Below are 21,867 nucleotides of genomic sequence, written 5' to 3'. Positions count from 1 at the left end.
CTTGAATATTCTCGGTGTCATGAAAGTTTCCTTCTTCCTACATTCTCTCTTTTCCTTGAATACTTTTTTCTACCTTTCTACTTTCATTATCACTTCCTTTCACAAAATGGAAATCAAAGCAAATGCTAGAATTAAAAAAAGAACTCTTAGATCTAAAGATCTTCTCAGTGAACTATATATCACTTGGCTAGGTACATTAAGAAGCATCTTTAGTTTTAAGAACACATTATTGCCCTTTTATCTATACCTCATATTTACAGTAGTTAGGCTTTTGCTTAATAAATGATCAAAGGATTTCCCATTATGAGTGTCCCATTCAAGTGCTCCATACTCTTTAAAAGTACAAAGTTTTGGAGTTATATTTTATATTAGAGGGGAAAAAAGGAGAATACTAGGTTTGATCAATGGACTAATCCCCCATTCTCATTTAAGATACCTTAAAAGATAAAACACATTGAACAGAAGCACAAAATTGAGGGCAAAATTTAAACATTTATAGCCCAGCAACATTCCATCTGGGATTGTATTAAAGCAGGAGAAGATAATCTGGGGCACTCCCCATATGTTAATCTGTTACTCCCACAATCCTCTTGTACTTGGCCTGATGTAATTGAACCCCAAAATATTTGGTGCTAGAGGGACCTAATCTTTCATGATAAGACATCCATACCAAAAATCTTTTTAAAAGGTTCCTCAACTCTCGTCTCACAGTAGATGGCATGGTGTCAAGATAACCACAATAGTGGTTAGAATGCAGTACTGCAGGCTACTGACTGCCGGTTGACTGCAATTTAGCAATTCAAATCTCACCAAGGTTGACTCAGCCTTTCCATCCTTCTGAGGTGGGTAAAATGAGGACTCAGACTATTGGAGGCAATATGCTGACTCTGTAAAGCGCTTAGAAAGGGCTGTAAAGGCACTGTGAAGTGGTATATAAGTCTAAGTGCTATTGTTACTGCTAAAGTTTTAAGTGCAGATTATTCTTTACAAATGATGGCAAAGGACAAATGATGGCAAAGGACAAATGATGGTAAAGGACAGCGTTCATACTGCACCACAGGCTAGGCAATCAGTGGTGGTATTCAGCCGGTTCAGACCAGTTCAGACTGGTGACTTGCGGGTGGGCCTGCCCCTGCCCCCCGCCCCTGCCCCCCGCCCCGGCTCTATGGCATTATATTTAGCCATGTTTTCTGCAGGAGGACTGGGTGCTTCAGTGGTGAGTTGCTCCCGGTTCAGCCTGGTTCGGCCGAGCCGGTAGCAGTGACGATGTGACATCACCGAACCAGTTCTCTTTGTTTGGGAGCTGGCCCTCCTGCCATCCTTCCATTATTCCTACCCTTATTTCTTCTTTTAGCCCAGCTGATAGGTGCAGCAGAGGGATTGCCGCACCTCAGCTGGGCAGATATCTAATGCGCTTGCGCGGAACGCAAGTTCAGTGTGCGTGCGAGTGAAGCGAGCAAGCACGCGGCGATCGCACGCAAAGCGTGTGCACAAAGAGACTCAGTGGTAACGCTGGTTGGAACCCACCACTGGGGTGCTTGGCAAACATCTCAGAAGGGGATCCTCCCTAACTGCTTGGATTGTAAAGATGAAGGGGGAAAGATGTACTTTCAATCTTTCAAGATTCAATTAATGTAACCTTACAATAAATATAGAGCTATTACTCCTGGTGTGCTTCTTGCCCAATATTAACAGTTGGCAATGATAATCAGCAGTTGGCAAAGCTTGAAAGAAGGGCTCAGTCCCGGGGGGAGGGGCCGGACCCTCTGAAGCAGGACCATCAGGAGACAGCTCCCGGACAAGATGGCTATTGTCCGTAGGAACCAGTGACTGTGTCACTGAAGCAGCCCTCAAACGAGAGTGACCAACATCTGGCTCTGCCTGCAACTGGCCTTATGAAACCGCCATCTCTCAGGGGAGCTGTTTTAGGGAACCATCTCGTCTGTCGCTCACTACCGACACCAGCCTTTCCGGGTGGGGAGCCCATCTACAGCAATACTTGGCTCAGGGTCAATGGTCCGCCCAAGAACAAAGGCTCAACATCAATTTCCTGGAGCTGAGAGCCGTTCGTCTGGCTCTTCTTCACTTCAAAGATCTGGTGGACGGCAAGGACATTTTGGTCCTTATGGACAACATGATAACAAAGGCCCACATCAACAGGATGGACAGCACCCGCTCGCGGCTTCTTCTGTCGGAAGTTCTTCAACTGGGTCAATGGGCCAAGGTCCATCTCAGCTCCATCAAAGCGGACCACATCTCTGGCACAACAAATGCCCAGGTGGACGCCCTCAGCTGCTACTGGGTAGACCAGGGTGAGTGGAGCATCTCTCCATCCCTCTTTCAGGAGATTGCAGACAGATTCGGAACTCCATCGGTCGATCTGTTCGCCTCGGCGGCGAACTACCGAGTCCCTCAATACTTTTCTCATTATCCAGATCCAGGGGCAGAAGCCATGAATGCCCTGCGCAGCCCTTGGCCTCCCAGCCTCCTCTATGCATTTCCCCCTCTCCCACTACTTCCCAGGGTCATACGGAAAATGCTAGAGAAGAAAGCGGAACTCATCCTCCTCGCGCTACACTGGCCCTGGCAGCCATGGCTGGCGGACTTGATGTCCCTATCTGTCACCAATCCTTGGTGAATACCAGCCTCCAAACTGATCCTCACCCAGGGGCTCTCCGTCATCCAGATCCCACGTGACTCCACCTAACCACTTGGCGGCTGAGTGGCTCCTCTTAACTGCAGCCAACGTCCCAGCCCATGTCATTGCTACCATCCAGGCCACGTGCAGGGCCTCAGTGAATCGTATTTATGAGGCCACTTGGGCTTCCTTCTATTCCTGGTGCAACCGCTCTGGTATTGACCCGATGGCCACTACTGTCATCCATATCTTGTCCTTCCTCCAGGACGGATTCGAAGTGGGACTGGCCCCCAACACTCTGTGCCGCCAACTGGCAGCTCTCGCCTCCGTCTTGTCTTGTGGATCACCGGAGCCTCTCACCAAGCACCCATTTATCCGCAACTTCCTCTGAGGGGCTACTAATCTGCACCCACCGGTCGTCCATCGGTTTCCCACCTGGAACCTCAATAAAGTTCTTACTGCCCTAATGGCGTCCCCGTTTGAACCTCTCCACCAGGTGTCATTGCATTTCCTGTCATTCAAGGTATCCTTCCTTCCTGCGATCACCTCAGCTCATCGCATTTCAGAATTGGCTGCACTCTCCATAAGCCAGGATCTGTGTGTATTCCACAATGACAGGGTCGTTCTTCGCCTCGACCCCACCTTTCTTCCTAAGGTGAACTCCCTCTTCCACCGGACCCAGGAACTGGTTCTTCCAGATTTCTGCCCTCGCCCGGTCCATAGACTGGAACGTTCCTGGCACACTCTCAACGTCTGATGGGCCTTGAGGATTTACATCTCCAGAACTTGCATGTAATCAATACCGACTTTAAGGACCGAGTTACTATTGACCAGAATGATCCATAGAAATAAAGATAGCACTCTAATCTTGGATCATATGAAGTAGGCTCTGTATGATTAGCTTTGACGTAAATAAGAAATCAGGAATGGGATGAACAATTAGAACAATTGCATCACAGATTAAAATGATAAAAATCAGGAAACCAACATCTTTGTCTGATGCTAAAAAGGGATAAGTATAAAAGGGATTCCATAATTGGATTGTCACAAGCTTCAGTTTACGAAGGTGATAGGCTAATAATTGATAATGTTGCCTCAAGCAGAAACAGAAGTAAACTATTTGAAAACACAGACTTTTTAAAAGCTCATCTCTCTCATGATATCTTATAAAGAATGAAAGAACAAACTTTATATAAGGTTACACTGTTGGGCTAATTGGACCTCAGGTACCTTTCTATCAACTGTTTATTCACATGAACTTTGGATTTCAGTAAACCCAGTTACTGAAAGACAAAGGATAGAACAAACTGACTTTTTTATGAAAAAAAAAGAGAAAGAAGTAGAACTTTTTTTAAAAAAAAAACATTATTTTTGTTTACCTTATAAAAAGAAAAACATGCTATTATGGTGTATACAGTTTCTGTAAAATTGAATCTTTAATATGTAAATGAAGGTCTTTTATGAAAGCTTTTTTTAAAAAAAAATTCAGTTTACATTTTTCTCCTATAGATTAATAAATTTGGGGAAGGGATGTTAAATAAAAATTAGAAGGAAGGAACTGTACTCATCTTAGCAATAAGTTTAAAAACATCCTTTTTGAGCAGATACTCTTTTCTGGCAGAAAATCCAGGGTGGGCTTCAAAAATTTTATCAAGGGGTTCTCTGCCCAGTTGCTGAGTAGGTGTGGCCATGGTGGGCGTGGCCTAGTCAGCCTCTTGCACCATGGTGGTGGTGGTGGACATTTTTGCCCTCCCTGGGCTCCAGAGGCTTTCCCCGAGCCTCCGGGAGGGCATAAACGACCTCCCCAGGCTCCAGAAGCCCTCTCGAGGCTGGAAAGGGGCCTGTTTCCAGACTTCCTGAACTTCCAATAGGCCCATTTTTTGCCCTCCCCGAGCCTCCATGCACGCCCTGCACTTACCTACATCCAAAATGAGCCGCTTGGGGACTCCTGGGAGGGGCGGGCACGATGAGCAGGGCCAGCCAGGAGTGGGATTTGGGGGTTCTCTGAACTACACAGAATTTTAGCTAGAAGTTCTCCTGAACCCCTGCAAAACCCCAGCAACCCACCCCTGAGAAAATCTATCTGTCCATCTGAATAAAGCTAAAGTCTGGGCTTTCAAATGGGGTCTTCTACATTTCAAGAGACAGATTTAATCTTAATAAAATTAAGAGAAAATATCTAATAAAATAGAAATGATGCATATACAGTATGTGATTCATCTCACGATATGTTGGAATAACTAGTGCTTTTGATTATCCAAATTCAAGCCACACAGGATTTAAAGCTAAATGGCTATGTTTGGGATAAGGGATGATTTCAAACTTCCTTCTTTGAGAGGTAGTGTCACTCTGTTCAGGCTGAACTCGACCTCAGAAAATTAAGTACAGTGCAAATTCAATCCATCAACTAATGTTGGGCACCATTTAATACTTCCACTAACTCATCTGGCACTCTGGCATAAAAGAACGGTGTGCTTGATTATCACACAGTTGTTTAGGGTGTGTGGGTTTGTGTGCGTGTATACACATACATATGTACACACACAAGCACAACTGTTTGGTTTTCTACATAAGTCCAAAACTATGAGACTCAGGTTGAAAGACATTAGTGCATATCCCTGTAGCAGAAATGTATTTAGAAATATAGGTCATTACACAGTATCCTGATAAAGCTGTGAGAATCAGCTAACACTTCTGCTTGCTATTTGCCTTTTCCTTCTCGATGTATTTCATCTGCTCCGAAACACCCTCAGGATTAACTTTTGTTAACAAAGCAAACATGCTCTGTTTTGTCTCATCACATCTCACTCACTGTCTTACTGACAAATTGACCTAAAAGTAGAGCCTGAATCATCAGTTTGTTTGGTGACAGTTCATCAACTACAAAGAAGAAAAAAGTTAATAATGACATATTATGCTAGGATCCCCATAAATGGGATTTTTTTTCCTTCCTCTCTTAGTTTCTTCTTAAAGACTCCATTTGCTTCTAATATTCCACACACCAAGCCTGCTTTAGATGAATTTCTCCTGGAGACAGGAAGAACATTTTTCAAGAAGTAAATGTTTTGTGTTTGAAAGCCACAACATCCGTCACAGGAAACAAAGTTACTGGTTTGTGACACAGATGGACAGTTCTGGTCTTAATAAAATGGATGGATGTTACTGATCTTATTATTAAAGATGACTTAATCCATCTGGGTGATCTTCCTTTGACAACTTGTAGAAACTCATCTGCCTTGGAGTAATTTGTTGGCTATTATGTTTGAACTTGAAATTTTGGGGTTAGAAAACTTAGAACTATGCCGCCTTCAGTATGACCTAAGCGTAACTCATAAAATAATCTGCTACAATGTCAATGACTACTTCATCTTCAACCACAACAATACACGATCACACAATAAATACAAACTTAAAGTGAACCACTCCAAACTCGATTGCAGAAAATATGACTTCAGCAACAGAATGGTCAATGCCTGGAATGCACTACCTGACCCTGTGGTTTCATCCCCAAACCCCCAAAATTTTAACTTTAGACTGGCTATTCTTATTTATTTATTATTTATTTTATTTGATAATATTTATATGCCGCCCTTCTCCCGAAGGACTCGGGGCGGCTCACAGCAATAAAACAAGACAATAAATAATGCTAAAAATCCAATTAAAATCCCCAAATTAAAACTATAGCTCCCAAACAGATCAGAAGATTTGCTGAAAAAGCCATGTCTTCAGGTCACTGCGGAAAGAGCAGAGGTCAGGAGCCGTCCGGAGCCCAGTGGGTAGCTCGTTCCAGAGGGTCGGTGCGGCCACAGAGAACGCCCTCATCCTGGGCACCACCAGTCGACATACTCTTGACCTCACCCCATTCCTAAGAGATCTGTAAGGAGCATGCATAAGAGCATCTGCGTGCCTACCGTCCCTGTCCTAATGTTTCCTTTAATTGTATTCATTGTATGTATTCAATTCATGCTTATATTTAAATATATTATCTAATACATATTCGACAAATAAAATAAATAAATAAATAAATAAATAAATAAATAAAAATAAATAAAACTTTATAACAGAGTTGATGGTTTAAACAAATGTGAATTTTCTTGCTTAAAAATTCCCAGAAGTGGAGGTAATATTATATTTGAGAAAATGCCTCCTCTTTCTTACAAAGTCAGGTTGCTAAGATACCAAGAGAAGGCTAACCTAACACCATAAATGGAATATAGTTAGCTGAGGACCACCTATTAAGCTTAGGTAAGGTAACTTGGATTCAACTCCAAAAGGAACTTCCAGTCATGGAATCAACATGATTATTTTCTTCAAGGGGGAGAAGCAGTACAATTTGCCTTGACAAATTGTACTGCTGGTGGCTCAGCAGACTAATAGCATTGTGCTTAACACCAGCTGTCTGCAATTACTGTAAGTTCAAATCTCACCAGGCTCAAGGTTGACTCAGCCTTCCATCCTTTCTAAGATAGGTAAATTGAGGACCCAGTTTGTGGGGGCAATAAGCTGACTTTGTATAAAATATACAAAAGTATGAAGACTATTGCTTAATGCATTGTAAGTCTCCCTGAGTCTCCGGAGAAGGGCGGCATATAAATCAATTTTTTTTTTTAAAAAAGTGTTTCATATCATATTGTCTGCTTTGATTGGAAGAGGAAGAGTTCTGGGACAGTCCTGGTCAATGCAAGCAAAGTAAAACCACACAACTTCTTTGTTTCATTCTCACCAGCAAGATGGGGGGTGTTTCACAAAGGAACTTCAAGGAGCTGATTTGCTTGAGCTTTCTTTGCCCTCAGAGATCTGTACCACCAGGTCCTCTGCCTTATTAAACTTATGCAACGCAATACATTTCTGGGACAAGGCACTCAGGAGAAAATAGTAGAGCAGACAGATGAAAACATTTAAGCAATTTCATGGGAACTTTAAAAAAGAAGAGATCATTAAGTAGGTTACTTCATAGAACAGCTGGTTAGCTGTGACTTACTTTTAGATCATCTGCTATAGGAAATCACTCCTGAAAACAAATACTTTAGCTTTAATCCATTGTGACCAAACCTGGATTATTTGATTTTGCCCAATAAACTATGCCCCCAACAATACTAACAATCTTTTATTTATTTTTTTTATTTATTTTATTTCCAATTTATATACCGCCCTTCTCCCTGAGGACTCAGGGCAGTGTACAGCCAGAATTAAGAACATGAAATACAAATATTAAAAAACAATTAATATATATATCGGGAAAACTTGGCCACTGACTGGGTTAGTTCAGACGAGATGACTGAGGCAGGCCTTGAGAATGTTATCTGGGAGGAGTTCGATCCTGTGGCTCCCGAGGACGTGGACAGGATCTTGGGACGGCTGAACGCCACCACATGTTTATTGGACCCGTGTCCCTCCTGGTTGGTGCTGGCTTCCCGGGAGGTTACACGAGGCTGGCTCCAGGGAATTATCAACGCTTCTTTGAGTGAGGGTGTCCTGCCGGCCGCCTTGAAAGAGGCGGTGGTGAGGCCTCTCCTCAAGAAGCCATCCCTGGATCCGGCTGTTTTGGCTAACTATCGTCCAGTCTCCAACCTTCGCTTTATTGCGAAGGTTGTTGAGAGTGTGGTGGCGCGACAGCTTCCACAGTACCTGGATGAAGCTGTCTATTTGGATCCGCTCCAGTCCGGTTTCAGACCTGGGTACAGCACGGAAACGGCATTGGTCGCGTTGGTGGATGATCTCTGGAGGGCTCGGGATAGGGGTTACTCCTCTATCCTGGTCCTGTTAGACCTCTCAGCGGCTTTTGATACCATCGACCATGGTATCATGTTGCGCCGGCTGGAGGGACTGGGAGTGGGGGGAACCGTTTTGCGGTGGTTCTCCTCCTATCTCTCCGACCGGTCGCAATCCGTGTTGACAGGGGGGCAGCGGTCGACCCCGAGGCGCCTTGTTTGTGGGGTGCCACAAGGGTCGGTCCTCTCGCCCCTCCTGTTCAACATTTATGTGAAGCCGCTGGGTGAGATCATCCGTGGTTTTGGGGTGGAGTTCCATCAGTACGCTGATGATACTCAGCTGTACATCTCCACCCCAGACCATCCCAACGATGCCTTGGAAGTGATGTCCCAGTGCCTGGAGGCCGTGCGGGTCTGGATGGGGAGAAACAGGCTCCGACTCAACCCTTCCAAGACCGAGTGGCTGTGGCTGCCGGCATCCCGGTATAGCCAGCTGACGCCATCGCTGGTTATTGGGGGTGACTCATTGGCCCCCACGGAAAGGGCCCGCAACTTGGGCGTCCTCCTGGATGCACGGCTGTCCTTAGAAGGGCATCTGACGGCCGTGGCCAGGGGGGCTTTTTATCAGGTTCGCCTGATACGCCAGTTGCACCCCTTTCTGGATCGGGACTCCCTACGCACAGTCACTCAAGCACTCGTCACTTCTCGTCTGGACTATTGTAACGCTCTCTACATGGGGCTCCCCTTGGGGTGCACCCGGAGGCTCCAACTGGTGCAGAATGCGGCCGCGCGGGGGATTATGGGAGCGACTGGGCGCTCCCATGTGACTCCTCTCCTGCGCGAGCTGCATTGGCTTCCGGTGGACTTCCGGGTGCGCTTCAAGGTGTTGGTGACCACCTTTAAAGCGCTCCATGGCTTAGGGCCGGGGTACTTACGGGACCGCCTTCTGCCACCAATTGCCTCCCACCGGCCAGTTCGCTCCCACAGAGAGGGCCTCCTCAGGGTGCCGTCGGCTAGACAATGCCGGCTGGCGACCCCCAGGAGGAGAGCCTTCTCTGTGGTGGCACCTACCCTTTGGAACAATCTACCCCCAGAGATACGAGTGATCTCCGACCTCCGGACCTTTCGTCGGGCCCTAAAAACTCATCTCTTCCAGTTAGCCGGTCTCTCTTGATTTTATGATTTTATGGTTGGTTTTAAATTTTGATATGGATTTTAAATTGATAAATTTTAAACTATGGGCCAAATTTAATTATTTTAAATCTATTTTTAATCGTATTTATGTATAAATGTTTTTATTTTGGCTGTTCACCGCCCTGAGTCCGAAAGGAGAAGGGCGGTATAGAAATTCGAATAATAAATAATAATAAATAATAATAATAATATATTAATTGTTAATTAATTAATTAATTAAATTTGGCCCCAAAATTAAAAATCACAAACCAATTAAAACATTTAAAAATTTCTTCTTAAGCCAGCCCGGCTTGCTGGAAAAAATGGGTTTTAAGGCACTGAGGTCTTGGATTCTCCTTATCTCTGGGGGCAACTGATTCCTGAGGGTAGGTCCCCCACAGAGAAGGCCCTCCCCCTGGGAGTCATCAGCCTACATTGTTTGGCTGATGGCACCCTGAGGAGGCCCTCTCTGTGGGAGCACACGGGTCGATGGGAGGTTGTCGGTAGCAGCAGGCGGTCTCGAAGATAGCTAGGCCCTATGCCATGGAGCGCTTTAAAGGTGATGACCAACACTTGAAGCGCACCCGGAAGACCACCGGAAGCCAGTGCAGCTCACGGAGGAGCGGTGTTACATGGGAGGGCCATGCTGCTCCCATTACTACCCGTGCTGCTATATTCTGGACCAGTTGGAGCCTCCGGGTGCTCTTCAAGGGGAGCCCCATGTAGAGAGCGTTGCAGTAGTCAAGATGAGAGATGACGAGGGCATGAGTGACTGTGCACAGGGAATTCCGATCAAGAAAGGACCGCAACTGGCGAATCAGGCGAACCTGACAAAAGGTCCCCCTGGTTACAGCTGTCAGATGTTCCTCTAAGGACAGCTGCATATCCAGGAGGACTCCCAGATTGCGAGCCCTCTCTGTGGGGGCCAAAGACTCGCCCCCAATAGTCAGTGATGGAGTCAACTGACTATATCGGGATGCCGGGAGCCACAGCCACTCAATCTTGGAAGGGTTGAGCTTGAGCCTGTTCCTCCCCATCCAGATCTGCACAGCCTCCAGGCACTGGGACATCACTTCAAGGGCATCGTTGAGGTGGCCTGGGGTGGAGTTGTACAGCTGGGTGTCATCAGCGTACTGGTGGTATCTCACCTCGAAGCCACGGATGATCTTGCCCAGCGGCTTCACATAAATGTTGAACAGAAGGGGCGAGAGGACCGATCCCTGCGGCACTCCACAGATGAGAGGCCTCGAGGTTGACCTCTGCCCCCCTGCCAACACAAACTGCGACTGGTCGGAGAGAAAGGAGGAGAACCACCGCAACACGGTGCCTCCCACCCCCAACTCTTCCAGCCGGTGCAGCATGATACCATGGTCGATGGTATCAAAAGCCGCTGAGAGATCTAATAGGACCAGAACAGAGGAGCAACCCCTGTCCCGAGCCCTCCAGAGATCATCAACCAATCACAAAGATTCATCATGGAAAAGGAACGCTGGGTAGCAATGTATACAGATTCTAAAACTGGGCTACATACGGTATCCCATCATTAATCCAGTCCAGTCTGGTCTCATCTTGAATGCTTTTCCTTTCAGTTGTTAGAAAAGTAACATAGTCTTCCTGAAGGGATAGGGTGAGGGTAAATATGTTAAAAAGGAGGTTTAAATAGCTGTTACTCTGTTAGTTATGAGAACATTACAGGATGTAGGAACTGCTGTGCCATATCTCTGGTCCTGCCCAGGTGGATGCTGGCATTTTGTCAAGATAATTTGTAACTTGTCCTGCTCTATAAGAAATTTGGTGTTGGTTGGCAGGGACTCTATTTTTTTGTCTTAAACTTGTTTAAAAATATCATTTTTATGAAAGAGCTGGAGGAGCTGACAATAAAAAGGAATCTTAGTATTGTCATTCTGAAATTAACAATCTGCTATTTTAGGCATTCTGTTTCACTTCTGATGAAATGCAATGGAAATGTAGCATGGTTTTTTGGAATGCAGTTGAATAAAGGTGAAGAAGAGAAGTAGCCACTTAATTGTTAAGAGTTTTTTTCAGATATAAAATCCAAGCAATCTGGCTCCCATCACCTAGCCCTTCACATTTATATCCTAGTAATTTGCACATTGCCAAAATGTTACATGCTAAATCCGGCCTTCAGTGTGATCAGTGACATGCAAGTTTGAGAGATAGATAGATAGATAGATAGATAGATAGATAGATAGATAGATAATCTTATTTCTTCTAGAATATTGAATTCCAACTTTATGTGCATCATTAAAGTTTTTAGTGTAGGAAAATAACATGCTAGTTTTTAAATCAAATGTTAACTATGTTAAGATGATAAAGAAAGAAAGAAAGAAAGAAAGAAAGAAAGAAAGAAAGAAAGAAAGAAAGAAAGAAAGAAAGAAGTACATTAGGCATATATAATTCTATAACATGTTTTCCAGAACACTTGGTGTACACACTTCTCTCTCATATTAAGTGTATGAGAGTATGTACTTGGTGTACATACTTCTCTCTCATACTAAGCCTTTATGGACAAACCTGGCTATGGCTTTACAAGTGAGCAAGTTTACGTTGGTGCCTGGAGAAGCAATTAGCAATTCTATTTACATAGCAATAAAATTTTAATGTTGTCTTGGGCCACGTCCTGGTTTACTGTGCAAAATATGTTAAAAATGAGAGATGAATGCAGGGAAAATAATAATCTGCAGAAAAATAAAGTACACTAGATGCATTATGGGGAAACCTAACCCAGTTTGTCCAGTGTTTGTATAAAAACACTCTTCCCATTTAAAAACTAAATCTCTTCTCACCCTTCTGGCTGGTATGTGTCTTTTTCAATTTTGGATCTTCTATCAGAGGAATAGGAATTTGAGGGTTTTTAGCTGTTCTTAGCAATGCAGTCTTCTGGACAGAGAGCTTTGTCCCTGGGATCTGTTAGTTGCGAAGTCATGTCCGACCCATCGCGACCCCATGAACAATGTTCCTCCAGGCCTTCCTGTCCTCTACCATCCTCTGGAGTCCATTTAAGTTCACCCCAACTGCTTCAGTGACTCCATCCAGCCACCTTCTTCTCTGTCATCCCCTTCTTTTTTTGCCCTCAATCTTTCCCAGCATTAGGCTCTTCTCCAGTGAGTCCCTCCTTCTCATTAAATGACCAAAATATTTGAGTTTCATCTTCAGGATCTGGCCTTCTAAAGAGCAGTCAGGGTTCATCTCCTCTAGAACTGACCGGTTTGATCGCCTTGCAGTCCAAGGGACTCACAGGAGTCTTCTCCAGCACCTTAGTACAAAGGCGTCAATTATTTGGTGCTCAGTCTTTCTAATGGTCCAACTTTTACAGCCATACATTGCAACTGGGAAAACCATAGCCTTGACTATATTTTGTTGGCAGGGTGATGTCTCTGCTTTTTAGTAAGCTATCTAGATTTGTCATAGCTTTCCTCCCCAGGAGCGTCTTTTAATTTCTTTAAAAATTAAATTAAATTAAATTAAATTAAATTAAATTAAATTAAATTAAATTAAATTAAATTAAATTAAATTAAATTAAATTAAATTAAATTAAATTAAATTATTAAATTAAATTAAATTAAATTAAATTAAATTAAATTAAATTAAATTAAATTAACACTGCCATACATAAAAAACTAGAAAAAAAAAACCCATATACTATTACTATCACATGGTACCACTATAGCACTCACAGCCCTTCAAATAATTTAAGTAAGCCAACTTAAGTAAACCAAAATCCCAGTAGTTGAAGAAAAAACCAGGATCTACAACATTCAGTGTAAGGACTGTAACAGCTACCATGTAGGATAAATTGGCAGAAGATTAGCAGAGCGCATCTATGATAAAATCCAGTACAACACAATTGTACAACACATGGACAGCCACAACCAGAATACATCCTCACCAGCAGCCAACATTCAGATAAGCAGGTATTAATACCCAACTAACATCCAAGCAGAAAACAATAGCATAGTCAAGAAACTACCAAGGAGAAAACCACACCCAAACCAACTCTGACTGACAAGGCAAGGCAAGCTACTGTATATAAACAGGGAGTAAACCCCACTAGCATTGATGTTGTTACCTAAAAATGTTTATGCATTGTGTGAGAGTCACCCTCAAAGTGGACAAAGGGTATGTAAATATATTAATAAAGATCATACTGAATTTTTAGGAGAATACCAGGAATGGGGGAAAAACAGTCTGCATTATAAACTTATTTTGATATCCCAGTTAATGCTTTCTTCAACAATTGATTTGCAACAAGACTATTGAAATTTTAACAGGACTATCCAGGCCCACTATAAATTATTGAATCGGTGGGAAAATAAAAAATGATTGAAACCAGGTGCAAATAAATATACACAAAATTTCCCATATAATGTAAACACAATTTTCCTGAAAAGGCAATTAAAAATAAATTTCAACAGAGGAGTATTAGCAGCAATAGTCATTGGCATTAAAGTGTGTTTGTGTGTGTGTGGGATGTTTGAGTGAGTGAAGCGGCAGCTCTTTTAAAATACATGTGATGCTTGTTGCAAAAGGAGCAAGAATTTCTTTGTCTGTGTATGCCCACCATTTTGAAACTAGAGATTGTTGCTATAGACCACAAATTCAACTACTTAATTAATTTTGTTTCCATTTTCTACTGAAAAGAATTCTGTTTCACATTTTTGGGGTGCCTAGATCAAGCTAGTTGATAAGGAAAATAAGCAGATCATAATTTCCTTTTTTAAAAAAGGGTTTTTTTTAAAAAAATATCAAATCAATGTGTGAACAGTGTGGCATCTGGATACCATACATTCCAACACAAACAAAACTGATCAAATTAAGGATTATTATTACATTCAATCAATTTATGAAATTCCCATTACAATACACATCTATTTTAGGTTACAATCTATCATTATTCAATTATTCTACCTATTTCTCATTATTACTTCTATTTTATCAACTAAAAATGTAATACATTAATATTTCCTTTATTTCTATCTCTTACTCTAGCTTTTAATCATATCACCCTATATTCATAAGTACATTTTTGTTTCTTTCCTGTCTAACTTCCAATCATATCATCTGCCTACAAGAAAAAAAAAAAGAGAGAGAAGAGCACAAAGAGGGAGGGGTAGGGAAAGGCAGTTCAAAACAGCAACCTGGAGCAGGAATCATCCTTCCATCATCTCTTGTCCATTTTATATTTTAATTGCTATGCCTTAAAAAAAGAGAGGTGACGGGGAAAGCAAATCAAAGCAGCCATAAAGAAAAAGAAATCCTCTACCTATCATCTCTTGCCCGCTTCGATATTTCAATTGCTATGCTTTTTTGGGGGGGGGGGCTTGTCTCCCTCATTCCTCTTTTAAGTCTCCATCTATTTCTGTTTCTTGGATGTCCCCTCTAAGTATTCCTCCCATCTCTACCATCTTCCACTGCCTATTTTCTAAGATTTTTACTGAGGCCCCTGCTTCCATTTCAGATATATCTTCCAACTCTTTTAATATATTTTCCCCTGGTTTAATTCATCCATCATTATTATTTTCATTATAATCTCCTCCTTGTCTTCTTCTTTGTCTTCTTCCTTCTTTATTTCTTCTTTTAACTCCTCTTTTTCTGGGTATCTCGGTCTATAATCATCATCCCTTGTGTAGTATTTTCCATTTTTTTCCATTAGCAGATCATAATTTCTGATAGCAGTTCTGTACCTATTTTTATTGAAATTAGGCTGGAAATAATTAGGCTTGTGTTCTTAACAATCTAAAATAAAAAAAATCCCTCTTATTCTGTAAGTATTCTCAGTGACTATAAGCTATTAGAACAGGGAATATACAGGCAAAAATATAAACCAATATGTAAAAATTACACTAATAGGCTAATAGACACTAATAAGCTAAAATTACACTAATAGGCTAGCATTTAGATTAAAAATTTAATGAAATAGTGAGTACTAAAGGTACAGCTTTTTCCACTTCTTTGACCATTTGCTGATATTTTGTATCTTTGTATCAGTTATTTTGTTTCCTCTATTATTATTTTTAAAAAATTAAATTAAATTAAATATGTGGATTGGTATGCTTTTAGCATTCAGTAAAAATGGTACATAAATATTTAATATGTGTGTAATATATATTACCTTTGACATATTTAAAAAAATATATAGATATTTCCACTTGAATGTCTCCACAGGAGTTTAACGTTGTCTTTTTTATGTTTGTTTGTTTTGCTTAGGAGAAAACACATCAACAGCCACATGCATGCGTACATACATTGTTTTACTGAATAGTTGCAAATACAAACATAATAGAAATAGTAAGAAAACTCTAAATTATTTTTAGAAGAAAACAAACAAAAGATTAAGAAGAGTGGATCCACTGAAGTACTCTTCAGTATACTTTTTCATACACTGAAATTATTAAATTATGCTCTGCTGTCTCACATATGTGTGTGTGTGTACATGTGTGTACAGACTCCTGAAAGGAATATCTCTGATCCTATCTAATGAATGAAAGAAAGCAATAGTCTCTATGACATTTTAAAATGTCAATTTATTTATCTTTATTATACTCATTTATTCCTTTTTCATGTTCTTTCTTATGCTTGTTTGTATTGTTTCTTCAAAGTATTCAAATAAAAGAGAGAGAGAGAGAGAGAGAAAGAGAGAGAGAGAGAGACAGAGAGAGAGAGAGAGAGAGAGACAGAGACAGAGACAGAGACAGAGAGACAGAGAGAAAGAGGAATGAGTAAAGAATTCTGAGGGGACTATATACTCCAGGCCAGACCATCTAATGTGTGAAGGTCACCTCAGCTGCCCAGTTAAAGTAAACAGCATTGGTCAGCAGCATTATAGGAAGAGGCCGGAGATGGATGAGGCAGTGACAATGACAAAAGCATCATTTCATACTAGATAGGATAAGACAATAGTAAAACACTTCTGTATTTATCAAGACATGAATAGCCTACATATATGCTGGATATACACCCCTTAGTTTGGATGTCATCAATATGCTACTGAGAAATTGCTGATGATCTTTCAGAACACAGATGGTATTTCTGGGATAACCCATTCAGCTTCAAAGAAAAAAATCCATTGGGAATATGGAACCTGAGAAGCATGAACATAGGGAAGTTCAACATTGTGAAAGACGACTGACTACAATTGATTTCTTAGGTACAATTGAAGTGAGCTAAAACTGGACCATGACTGGATCAAGATTGTAGAGTTTACTACTCATGAAATGAAAAACAGGTGTGTTGTTTTCATTAGACTATAGTGAAGACAGCAATTATGAAAAGCCATATGGTGGTGGTGGAGTAGGAGTAGAAGGAGGAGGAGTTAGAAGAATGAGGAGGAGGAGGAGGAGGAGGAGGAGAAGGAGGAGGAGGAGGAAGAAGAAGAAGAAGAAGAAGAAGAAGAAGAAGAAGAAGAAGAAGAAGAAGAAGAAGAAGAAGAAGAAGAAGAAGAAGAAGAAGAAGAATTATTGTAGTAGTGGTGGATGTCAGAATAAAATTTATAATACAATCAACAGGATGCCTCCATGCTTGTTCTATCTCTCCGCAAGACAAATTTTATTCCTATAGGAAGCATTGGCACTAAATCTAAGCGAAAGGTCACATCTGCCAGGGAAAAGTAAGAAAAGGAGGATTCTTCATAAGCATCGCCCTGCAGTACCATTGAATTTTCTCCAATGACTATCATGTTATGAAAGCTTTTCTTCCTGTATAAACACAAATGATATGATATTGACATTTCAGGCCTGAAAGCCCCACAATACAAACATAAGGAAAAGGCTTTTTATCAGGTGGTAGGCTTCATTACCTTTAAATTACTGTTTTTCTATAAAGAAAAATGGAGGACTGCTGCTTGTTATGTCTTTCCAACTCTTTGAAACTGGCTTGTAATTTTTTTTTCAAGTGCACTTATTGTGTCCATCTTTCCAGTGTGAATAGACAAAATAGCATTGTCCTTTCAATTACAAGCTTTCTTCTCTCATCAACATTAGAAGGAATGTTGCTTCTAATGTTTCTTTTTTTTAATTAAACCCTTGTGTTGAGATGATTAGGTTTTAATCAGTAGTGATAAGAATAATACTGATGATTATTTTACAATAAAAGAACGTACATACAGCTTTTACAATAAAAGAACATTTTATTCAAATTATATTTAAACTCTCCCGTATTATTCTGGATAAGAGGACACTTATAATGGGTGTAACTAAAACTAATCATGCCAAAATGAATATATAGTAGCATACACATTATAATCATTTCAAACTTTATTGTTATTGACAACATCAAACTTAAACATCCACTAGTAAAATGTTAGCACTCAAGTATTATGTAATTATTTAATTTTTTAAAAAAAATAAATTAAAAAAATTCTCTTGAGAGAGAATATTAAGCCATGGTCATCAATTATGTGGCATAGGGACATCTCCAGAGAAGGTCAGAAAAGAAGGGATCATTGTACGGCTGTAACCACACAGTGGAAGGCACATTCCTTTTGTACATGTATCAACATCACACACACACATACACATGCACTTAATGAGCAAGATTTCAGTCACATAGTCATAGTTGCTATCTTGATTTTGTGATCCTTTCCTGTGGACAACATATATACTACAGTTTGTATTTCCAACATTATTTTGTGCAGGATGCCAGACAACTGGTGGAACATGGCTATTTTTGGGGAAGACAGTGGAAGAAAGAAGAAAGGCGGTAACATTGGTAAATTTGAACTTCAGGAAAAGAATGAGAAAATCCAGACTTTAGTAATTGAGTAGTTATAAGTCACATAAGGGAAAACTGATCCATAATAGTCTGGATATACTGAACATGAAAAAGAAGAGGGTTGAAACCTGCAGATGATGTTTGCTGAAGGTATTTATTTTACGGAAGAATCTGACCACTTGGAGATATAGATAGATAGATAGATAGATAGATAGATAGATAGATAGATAGATAGATAGATAGATATTATATAGATATTATAAATATATAAAATCTCAAAGAAAACCAAGATTTTAATTTCACTTGTTCACTTCCTATTATTGTATTGAGGTAAGAATATGTACAGGAAGAAGTTTAGGACAGATGTTTTAAAAAAATTGAATTCAATGCATGCAAGGTTATTCATTGATCAGGTCTCCATGCAAATTGTTATTTGAAAAATGCAAATGATCAGGTTATATACCTAGATCCATGAGACTTTCTGAACGGAATGCTGATTCTCTGTTTGCATATTGATTCACATCACCCCTCTCCCTCCCTCCCTCCCTCCCTCTCCATGTACTGTATATGTACGTATGTGATTGTGCACACACATGCATGTGCCTGAATGGGAAAAGAACAAAGTTGAGGCGTGACGATTGAAATTTTTAGATGTTTTTAAACTTGGGAATTATTTAACATGCCACTGATAATTTTTTTTGGAATCAGTTATGTCCAAATAAGGACTTGTGAGCCACTGGGGCATACCTACCCTTTGCATTCTGCCAAAACAATAGTGAAATGGTGAAAATCAGCAAAGTATCAGGATGCTTTCTATAGTTGCTGCATCAAAACAAATGATGGTAGTATTTTTTAGAATTGAGCTGCAATCTTCCCTTGGGGTTTAATGGAAGCGTGGGAAATAATGAGATGAGGAAGCAACTACAATACAAATGGTCCTTGCTGAACGATCACTCATTCAGCAATTGTTGTTATCACTGGACCAAGTCATTGAGGTATCCTAACAGTCACAGAATCATGATTTGTAACATTCCCTTCTGGCTTCCAATAAACAAAGTCAAGGGAAAACTAGTCATGACCATACAAGGTCCTCACTTAATGACCTGTGCAACCCTCATTTAACAACCTCAACTGAGACTGCCAGAACTGCTACAAGTAAGCAAAATCATCACATGATTTTTAGACTTAAACCCAGTGGTGGGTTGCCCCCGGTTTGGACCGGTTCACAAAAACCAGTAGAAAAACCAGCGGGAGGCTCCGCCCACTTCCCCAGATGGCGTCATAGGCAATCTGTGCATGTGCAGAAGCAATCCCATTGTGAACCAGTAGTAAAGGTAAGTAGAACCCACCCCTGCTTATACCATGTGACTTAACAATATAATTTCCAGTCCCAATTAGCACAATATAAAAATAGAGACATTTATGTCCGCACTATAATTAAGGTAAATGCAAGAGCCCAACCTTCCAATCTTGAGAATTTCATCAATATCTCTGCTTCCTTGAAGAACATTAACAAGAGCAACATTTAGTTTTCATCCAATTAAAGAAGGATTTTGGTATAGCATTAGAGTGGGATTTTTTTTCAAAATTTTAAGTGAATAAATGGGTGTTTGTTTTGCAGCCAGAAAAAGAAATGAAAACATTTTGTAAATATGATATTTAAAAGCTTAATGGGCAAGGGTCTTTTCTTTTGATATCAATGCATTGCTTTGTTTGAGCTCCAATATCTACAAAGTATATGTGTAACCAATACAGAAAACATAAATGATAATATCACAGTCAACAGCCAACACACTGTTACTTAACACATTGTTATATTACTTAACACATGGCTTAAAGCACAGTTGTGATTTTCTTTCCAGGTGTTTATGATTTGCCCGTCTGTGGGAAATTATTACTGAGCGTTGATTTCTTTCTATTATCAAACTGCTAAATGTTCATTATGTCATCAAGATATCTTGGTGCTCTTGTCAGAGAATTAAATACTGAAATCGCACTTGTAGTGGTAATGTACATTAGGAATAAACACAAGTGTTTATTGTATTATTAAGATTTTGGATGCCTTCTGAATGGGAGGGTACCATTTGACATCTGCTGGGAACAATTCAGAGACATTTATTTCCACATTACTTTAGAATGAAACAAACTCATTCACATAATGGATTCCAGTTTTATTTCAACTGCAGTTTTATTCACAATGTAGGTGAGCAGATCTGATCTACTGTAACATTTTTTTTATAGTCAATGCAGTAGAGAAACTTTAAGCTAGGTGGTTAATTATTAATGCTGTGTTCTTCCAGGGCTGCCTGGGATGATGGTTAAAAAAAAAAAGTCAAGATGGTCATGTGATGATACTACATGTGGGAATGAGTTTGGAAGACAGAGAGACAAAAAACAGACCAGGCCAATGGCAGCTGAGTCTGCAAAAGAAATATGGGTGTGAAAAACATCTCAAAAGTTTCTTGGACTGTAAAGGCAAGGGGAAGGGGGAAAGATATATATTTGGAGACTTGTTGTCAATCTTGCAAGGTAACCCAGATAAGAAGCACACAAAGAAGAAATACAAGCACATGGCTTCAAAACACAATTCTGAGAACATTGAGGATGCCCTGAGATGTTGTTGGGACAACATATTCCCATGAAATTAATTTTGTTTCCCTGGCTTAATAACCTTCAGCAACCTATTTTCCCTGTCCAAGATTCAACTAGTTTTTATTCAGCTTGCTTTCTTCTTTCTTTCTTTCTTTCTTTCTTTCTTTCTTTCTTTCTTTCTTTCTTTCTTTCTTTCTTTCTTTCTTTCTTTCTTTCTCTCTCTCTCTCTCTCTCTCTCTCTCTCTCTCCCTCTCCCCCTCTCCCCCTCCCTCTCCCTCTCCCTCTCCCTCTCCCTCTCCCTCCCTCCCTCCCTCCCTCCCTTTCTTTCATTTCAAGCAACAGAATAGATTTGGTTGGTTGGTCATGTTTCACAAGTTTTACTAGTTCTTTTTCTATCAATCCCAAAACACTATTGTTATTTGCTTGTAACAATCCATACAGTGCTGACCTTTGTGTTTAGAGACCATTCCAGTTTCTTTCATTTGTTTAAATTTCACTGTTAGATTGATAGAGTGCAACATAGACTAGGTAGCAAAACATTTCAATTAAACAATCTAGAATTATTTCCTCTTTAGAGACTTCTTGGGAATTCTGAACTTTAATTCAGCAACATCTAGAACATATATATTAACCATTTCCAGAATATTTTGCCCAAATTTAATTATTTCATATTATTAATTCAGACTCAGTCAAGATTTTTGTACAGTTTTTGTAAGTAAAATAGCAATAGCAGTTAGACTTACATACTACTTTACAGTGCGTTACAGCCCTCTCTAAGTGGTTTACAGCATATTGTCCCCAACAATCTGAGTCCTCATTTTACTGACTTCAGAAGGATGGAAGGCTGAGTCAACCTTGAGTTGTTGAGAATTGAACTGCCAAACTGCTGGCAGCCAACAGGCAACAGAAGTAGCCTGCAATACTGCATCCAAACCACTGCGCCACCATGGCTCGTAATCATTAACATTCATTAACATAATAATCCCCATTTAACTAAACTGAAAAATTGTGTATGCATAGATA

The sequence above is a fragment of the Pantherophis guttatus genome, chromosome 7 (assembly GCF_059756535.1).
Source record: "Pantherophis guttatus breed Tessera chromosome 7, ASM5975653v1, whole genome shotgun sequence".
NCBI classification, from domain to species: domain Eukaryota; kingdom Metazoa; phylum Chordata; class Lepidosauria; order Squamata; family Colubridae; genus Pantherophis; species Pantherophis guttatus.
The sequence above is the reverse complement of the archived record's forward strand: the minus strand, read 5'-3'. Positions refer to the sequence as shown.